The sequence below is a fragment of the Lygodium microphyllum genome, chromosome 13, assembly GCF_053477565.2.
Source record: "Lygodium microphyllum isolate KBCC chromosome 13, Lygodium_microphyllum_v1.1.10, whole genome shotgun sequence".
Lineage (NCBI taxonomy): Eukaryota > Viridiplantae > Streptophyta > Polypodiopsida > Schizaeales > Lygodiaceae > Lygodium > Lygodium microphyllum.
Genome location: NC_141147.1, coordinates 111,915,126 through 111,923,541, shown reverse-complemented (window position 1 = coordinate 111,923,541; position 8,416 = coordinate 111,915,126).

The window sequence follows — 8,416 nt, the reverse complement described above, 5'->3', positions numbered from 1 at the left end:
TGTCAAATGAGATCGTGTTCTGAGGAGTGACCATTATATGCAAGTAGGTGGGTGCTATAGCTTCTTCATCCTCATCTGTGAGGGTGGCAACTCTGACATTGACAGGGGGTTCCAGCATCGGGGGTTCGTGGAGTGGATGAGTTGGAGGATAGTACCTCTTGATGCAACTACCGTTGAAAAAGCCTATGCTCTCATCGTCTAGGGTTTCTAGTTCCACATTACCTATTTGGTTGATGGCACGGACTCTAAAAGGTCCTAAGCCTGTGAACTTCATCTTTTGCTTATGCCCCTTTACTGAATATAGCAGTACAAGGTTTCTTTGGTCAAAGTCTCATTGGTTGACATGCTTGTCAAACCGGCTTTTCCTTCGTGCCTTCTCGCAAATCAATGCATGTGTTGCCAAAAGTCGAGTCTTGAATAAGTACTCCAACTCAGCTAGACGATCTATCCATGCTTTCCTTCATTCCCATCTCTCCTGGATGGCTACCCTTAGACTAGGAACGAAGAATTTTGTTGGTAGAATAGCTTCTGTATCGTAGGTTAGTCGGAAAGGAGTATGTCCCACAACTGTTTAATAGGCTATATGATAGGCCCATAGTGCTACCATCAATTTGTTGTCCCAGTCGATGTGTGAGGCAGAGACAACCTTGGTCAGCAAGTTCACTAGAATTTTATTTGTGGATTTTTCTTGCCTGTTTGCATGAGGATAGTAGGGTTTGGACTTTCGATGTATTATCGAGAAGGTGAACAGGAGGTGGGCAATGACTTTGTTGATGAAGTGTGTGCCTTGGTCACTAACCATCTTGATAGGACAGTCGAATTGTGAGATCACTTGTTCCCAAAGAAACTTGGCCGTGGTTCTAGCATCGTTCTTTCTAGTAGCTCAAGCTTTGACCCACTTTGTAAGGTAATCCGTGGCAACTATGATATATCTGGCTTGTGAGTATTGTGTTGTTGGACTAATGGGCCTAATGAAGTCTATTCCCCATTTTTCGAATGCTTCTCTCACAATAATAGAGGTCGGCTCCATTTTGTCCTTCCAAACAGATACCTTGGTCCGTTGGTACTCATCACAATGCTTCACAAATCTTGCCGCATCACGAAAAAGGATGGGCCACCACAATTGAGACTGCAACACCTTGTGGGCTATTGTGTCTCTGTTGAAATGTCCTCCCACAATTCGGCCGTGCATCTCTGTGAGCATATCGTGCATCTCATGCTCGCACATGCATCTATGCAACAAGCCATCTTGTCCTAGCCTAAAGAGTTGACCAGCTATGAATTGATATGGTTGTATCTTGAGGATGAGATGCCTAAGTCGAGCCTTCTCAATGGGTCTCTCAGGTAGTCCGTACTCTAGTACTTGGACTATGTCATCTGCCTAGTACAGCGTTAACTCAGCTCTGAATAAATCTCTCTCGCTAGACAAGTTAAAGAGATGTGCATCCAGGAAGTCGTCCATTATACCTTGTCCGATAGTTTCTCTAATGGGCATGCAGGACATGTGATCAGCCATGCAGTGTTGTTTCCCTTTGCGTACCACCGTTGAGAAGTCAAATTCAAGAAATAGAAGCAACCATCAAGCCCTGTAGCGCATGGTTTATTCACTAGATAGAGCAATGCTTGATGATCAACAAAGAAGGTGAAGGGCGTGGCCAAGAGATAAATGCTGGAATTTCTTCACAGCAAATACCATGGCTAGTGCTTCCCTTTCCATGGTGGAGTAATTCATCTTCGTATCCATGAGTTGTCTGCTAGCAAAGCTCATAGGATAATCTAAGTTGTGTTCACTAGGCTAGCACAATACCACCTCTATGGCAAACTTTGAAGCATCAATATGCACATGGAAGGTTATGGTCTAGTTTGGGGCTCTTAAGATATGTGTTTTTGTTAGAGCCTTTTTCAACTCCTCGTATACGCACTGGCATTCTTCAGTCCACTAGAATACTATGAGTAGTTTGTAGAGAGGTTTAGCAATCGATGCATAGTTTAGCAAAAATTGCCGATAGTATCCTGTATGGCCTAAAAAGCATTGAACTCTCGTATAATTAGTTGGGGATGGAAGGTCAATAATTACCTTGACTTTCAAGAAGTCCTGGTGGCAATGCCATTCTTCAACACCACATGCCCTAGAATGCAGTCGTGCTTTATCCAAAACTGGCACTTAAGGGGATTCAATGAGAGATGATAGAACCGGCATCGTTCAAAGACAACACGGTGCTTATCTAGGTCTTCCTACCAGCTGGAATGGACACAGAGATAATCTATGAACACTTCTAGCTCAGCCCTAAGCATGTACTTGAAAATGGCACACATGAGCCGTTGAAACGTGCCTGGTGTATTAGTCAGCCCAAAGGGCATGACTACATAGGCAAAGACACACCACTCAATAGTGAATGCAATCTTATACCTATCGTCAGAATGCACTTGCACCTGGTTGTATCCTGAGAAGCCATCTAGAAAACCGTAGGCTTCTTTACCTGCCACTCTTTCTAGCATGTGCTATGTGTACGGTAGTGGATAATTGTCTCTTTTTGTGGCAGAATTAACCTTCTTATAATTGATACACAGTCTGATCTTTCCATTATTTTTCATAATGATGACAATGGGTGAAACCTAGTCAGTGTGCTCGATTTTATAGATGAACCCAACTTGCATTAGCTTGTCTATTTTCCCCTTCACAGCATGCACATGTTTGGGATTCATATGATATGGTATTTGCTTAATCGGCATTACATCTGCCATCATAGGGATGCTATGAGTCACTATACTCGGATCTATTTCTTTTAGCTCATCGAGAGACCAAGTGAATAGGTCTATGTATTCTCTTAAGAGAGGAATGAGACTGCTTCCTCCTCCTTGGTCAAGTCATTGGCTATAAATATGGGTCGAGGTGTCTCCCCTTCCTTGACTGGATCAACCTCCTTCACTCTGGCTAGTCCTTCTATTGGCTCACTCACTTGCCCTTATCCTTTGGCTCCTAGAAAGATCATTATCCTATCACCCTTCTTGAATTTTGTGAATCTCTTTGGTAGGTCTTGCGGTTTCTTTTGCTCTTTAGCTTCTAACTCTTGGGTCTACTTCCTCCTTTAACTGCCCGTGCCTTAAGTGGACTAGCAAGTCTCCCTTGGTGCGTTTGGTTGTAGGGGGCCAGGGTACTTCGGGGTCATTGTTAGAGCTTATCTCTGATTTTGAGTCAAACTCTCCATATTTGCTAGAAGAGGGAGTCTCTCTAGGCAATCTTAATTCAGATGTTGTCTCTGCCCAAAGCAGTAATACAACACTAGGTTGAGTGAGGCGAGATTGCTTATAATCGATTGCTCCTATGTGCTTCATCTAGGCACGATCACATTCTGTTCTCATAATTCCCCATTCAATTCCAAAGGTATTCCCTTCCCGTGGCTTGGAGTTTGCTCGTATCTACTCTATTACTTGTCCATCAGTGTTATACTCGATCATATCAATGACCTCTTTGCTTTCATCGCTGAAGGATTGGTAGTTCTCATATTCATCGTTTGAACCTCTCTGGTCCGCCTGCTCATCGTCTCCTAGATCTAGATCCTCATTTCCATCAGTCGTTAAGGCCCAATTGTACATTAAGTTTAGGTCGTGCACTTTGGTCCACTTCCACTCTAGTTTGTCCAAGAGATCCCTAAGAGGTTTCAAATTAGCGACTGGATTGCCGTCTAGCTTGCCTCTGAAATACTCAACGATCTCATGGAGTTCTCATTTGTTGTTTGGGACATGGAACATGACCAAGCTTGGTCATCCATTAGGAGCTCTAGCCATCATGCATAAGGGTAATGAGGACTCATTCTTGGGCTCACTTCTTGTCTTGGTAGCGTGCTTGTATTCCTCATCATCTAAGAATGGCAGATCAATAGTGGCAAGCACATGCATCCAATCTCACTCATCCTTCGGACATGGGATATACTTTGTTAGTGGCCCGTATGGTTCCCTAACTAGAGTATCACCTTTCAATAGAGTAGAAATGGCTTGTAAGTCAACTGCAGTAGTCTTCCAAGTGTTCATCTCCACCCTTGTAGCTTCTGTTTGATTGCCTAAGAAGATTATATCGTTACCCTAGTCTTCTATGACGACTCGTGTATTCCTCATCCAGGGTCGGCCTATAGGACATCGTAGTCCACACCTTTCATGAAAGTGAAGTCTACTTGGAATTGCACTCCTACAATCTTCAATGGCCAATTCTTCAACACTCCAAATGGTTTCACCCTCATTCCGATGGCTAGTGTGATATTGAACCTAGCATTCTTGACAAGTGGGTTACCCCAAGCCTGGAGCACTGCATGGCTAAGCACACTTATGCCTGCCCCGTGTCTACAATCTCTTTCTCATGGCATCTCCCAGTGCCAAGACTGGTAAGCATGCATCTCTGTGCCTTCCCAGAAAGCGTTAATGTGCAAGGCTTTGGGAACCCAATGTAGCATTAGACTAGGTATTTGCGTGACTGCATCGTTGTCATGCAAGTCGACTACTCCTGACTCTATAGGTCCTTCTACCCACTTCTTTAGCTCTTGCCATAGTGTTAGATTTTCCCGAAGCAATCTTCCTAAGCTCAGAGTTACAGGGGTGTTGAATAGTGTCGTAAGAAGGTTGCTAGCCACTTGTCTCTCTCCTAACTCTAAGTTCCTTGTCCAATGGTCTTGACCAATTTGCTGCCTTGTTGTTCTCGTGCTTTGCCTAAGAGGAGCTACTTGAGGTGCAGTATCGTCTCTTGTCCCTAGACGCGTTAGTGAAACTGGTGTGCTTGAACTAGAGAGGTCATCTAGATCATCCTCCAAGACAGGCTCAACATCTTTTAGGTATTGTTGGGCTTCTCTTACCCACTCCTTGACCTTGTATATTGCCTTGAGTTGGCACCCTGGGTTAGGATATTCGTCGACTCGTGCACTCCCCTTCTATGCCTTGTTTGGAGTAGATTTCTCCACTTCTGCATTTGTAACTTTCTTACCCTCGGGAAATATTGTAGCACTCTCAGTCTTGAGTGTGACTTTTGCTTCAGTCTTCTTCCTTCTTCGCCTCCTACGGCTATTTTTCCTTATTGAGGTGGCATCTAAGTTACTGGGTCCTGGCAGTGATATGTCAATCTATTTTTTTTATGCTCAGGTAATCACATGTAGTGGGATGTGCATAGCCTCCCCATTGAGCGTTTTGACTCCAAACAGCCCCAACGGTACTAATGGTATGATTGCTGAGCTAGTGGTTGGTTTCTGCTTAGGGCAATCTATGAAGAAGTGAGTGATTCCACACTCTGCGCACCTAAGGTCTGCCTTCTCTCTGTTAGTTGGCTCGCTCTCGGGGAAGCGCAAAGAGATATGGCCTGGGTGTCTACATGTCCAACAGGTAATTGGGTCTTGGGATTGCTGGCCCAAGCCTCTACCTCTACCTCTTCCTAATGCCATCACCAGCACTGGTCTATAATCCATAAGGACTGGGTTGCCCTCTTCATTGTATGAGACGTAAGGGTTCATGTAGGCTTCCTCTTCACTTGGCTCCTCCATGTAGTGGACTAGAGCGTTTCTCGATGGATGGGTTATGAAGGGTCCTAGTCGCCTAGGTATACTTGTGGGATTGATAACCATCCTAGAAATGGTTTCTTTAGCGTCGTTAGGTGCCGAAAGAGTCAATGGGCTCTCCCTGAAGAAGTTTGGCAGCTGGTTTCCTAGGTATGGTTGGTTGTAGGCTCGGGGGGAATGGGATTCTCCTTGGTAGCCTGCAATGCATGGCATCGTGGCCGAACCTACCACAATTAGCACAAGGTCGAGACCTAGGGTCCTGACACTCGATTGGAAGGTGGTTTCCACCACAATACACACATTGGACATGAGGCCGTGTAGGTCTCTTCACTAATTCCTGCAATCTAGCTAGCTCCAGTTTTATCTCGGCCAACTCTTGGCTCTGGTCATCAATGGCCTTTCCCTTGTCTTGCATGGTCTGGCCTGATCTTTCACTAGACATAATGGCTCTCTTTGAAGTTCTAGACCTATCCTTATCTTGATTTGTACTCCTAGAGCTTCTCTCATTTAGCTAATCCTCCACTCGTATAGCTTCTTCAAAGACTCTGGCCAACGCATCTCTCTGAAAACTTGAGTTGCCTGCTAAGGCCTTATAGAGCTCATCATTGTGGATTCCATTGACAAACACCATGGATATAGCTCTGTCCATTGGTTGGGATCCTCTTAAAGAGACTTCACACATGAGTAACGTAATCCCTAATGTCCTCCTTATCCCTCTCCTTGATGTTTATTAGTCTGACGATGAGGTTGTCGGAATATCCCGCCTTAGAGAATCTCTTGATGAAGAGACTCTTGAGGTCGTTGAAGTTGGTCCTATCCGTTGTGTCTATGCTAGTATACCACGTTCTGCCCTTATCCCCTTTCCCATAAGCCAAAAGCTTGTGCATGTTGAGTGAGGTAGTGAGGCCATTTTCCTCGTAGACTTGCTCGAACTGCTCTATAAAGCTATATGGGTCATCACTAGGCTGATACTTATCTAGTTGCTTCGCGACTGCGAGGATTTTTTACCGACTCCTGGAGCCTTGGTTGATTCCTAATCTTGCTAGCAATGAGGTTGCCAAAGCTGCTCCACTCTACTCTACAATGGTGTTGTCTAGGGGTCGCTTCGTGAGAAGCTTTTGCTCAACGTAAGATGTGATTCTATCTCTCTCTCTTTGTGTTTGGTCGTGTTTGGTTCCTATTAGCTAGAGCTAGTATTCAATGGGCCTCTCGCATCTCCATGTCTCATAGTAAGTTCCTAACTCACTGCTCTTGATAGTATGTTGTCATTCGCTGTAGCGCCTATCATGCTAGCTTTCTCTCTTCCTCAAGGTCAGCCTATGATCTCTTGGGCTAGCCTACCTTGATGGTCTACCTTCGCTTGCAGGTCATATTGGCCTATTGTTTGTTAGATCTCAATCAGGAACTCCATCATGTCTAGCTCATCGTTTTTGAAGTTCATGCATGTTCCTGCCATGCTGACAGTTTCTTGGTCCACTAGGTTGCCTATGAGGTTGAGCAGGTTTTGCGGTTCCAATGTTACTTGTTTCTTGCCCTTCTTGGTGGTCTCATGGTCCGAGGTTCCGTTCTATGTTTGGGGTTGTCTCCTACTGGTGGGTTCATTTTGTTATTATCTTTAAGTGCATTCCTTTTTATTGCAACCAATCCTTCTCACTCACTACGTGTGTGGTGTCTTTTTTGTGCACCGTGTGAAATTAGGCTTTCAGCTTTCTTCAGTGTGCTTCAAGTGTCATATTAGAGTGGTGTGCAAATGCAAAGAAAGAGTTATCACGTTCACTCCACTCTCTTCAACCTGGCCTAGTTTGGTTCTAAGCGTGATTACTAGCCACTCTTGGGTCTGTTAGGATTTCTGCTGCATCGTTTTACTCGGTTGGGGCTATGGTCTATGCTTTGATTGGCAGGGTCAGTCAATTGTGGTTTTTTGTTTATTTGTTCTTTTTTTTGGATACAGCCTTGGTTGATTCTCAATGGTCCAATCCCTAGAATCAGAGCCGATTACTAGCTTCGGCCAATTTTGGATTTTGGGCTTCATTCGATTTTGGTTCTTGTCCAATTTTGAGGCCAAATCAGAGGGCTGATTATCTTGGGCGGATGGCCGATTTCGCAAATCAGACAACTTGATTTCCTCATGATTTTCAGTTGTCTGAATCAAATGGGCCGATTTTCCCATTAAGGCAATCAGTCGGGTCAATTGTCTAATTTTGGGAATCAGACGAGCCGATTCCACGTGACAAGTTCACCGACAAGGCATAAATTTGCTCGATTCGATCCAAGGTGGCAAGCACCTACTATAAAACTTCACAAGAACGTTAAACAACAACCAAGGTCAAGTCTAGCTCACCTTGGGATGATGGAAATGCTCGTACTATGCAAGGATCAATGAATTGACTCTCATGGTGCCCTATCACAAAACCTCTCTCTCTCTCTCTCTCTCTCTCTCTCTCTCTCTCTCTCTCTCTCTCTCTCTCTCTCTGTGCTATATTGAAAATGAGCCTTCCTTCCCCCTTCCTTAGATCTTATACCCCTGGCCAACACCCGAGGTTTGCCCCCTCTTGCTTTTTCGATGGATTTTTGCCCCTTTTTTGCCCATTTTTTGCCCCTATTTTGGGCATGTTTACAACAACAACCCTATAATGGTATGCTTTGATTTCCAAATCCTAGGCTACTCTAAATGCAACAAAATCACAACCAAAGTACTGAAATGATTCCTCCTACTTCCAAAAACATTTAAAACACAAAATACTTACTTGCTTTGAAGATTAAACTCTCAAATCTCCTACCTACAAAGAGCACCAGTTAGGGGATAAACCCTACTTCAACGCTCAATTTGAAGCACACAAGTGCTCAAGCTTGAATCCATTGTTCTTGGCAATGGAACC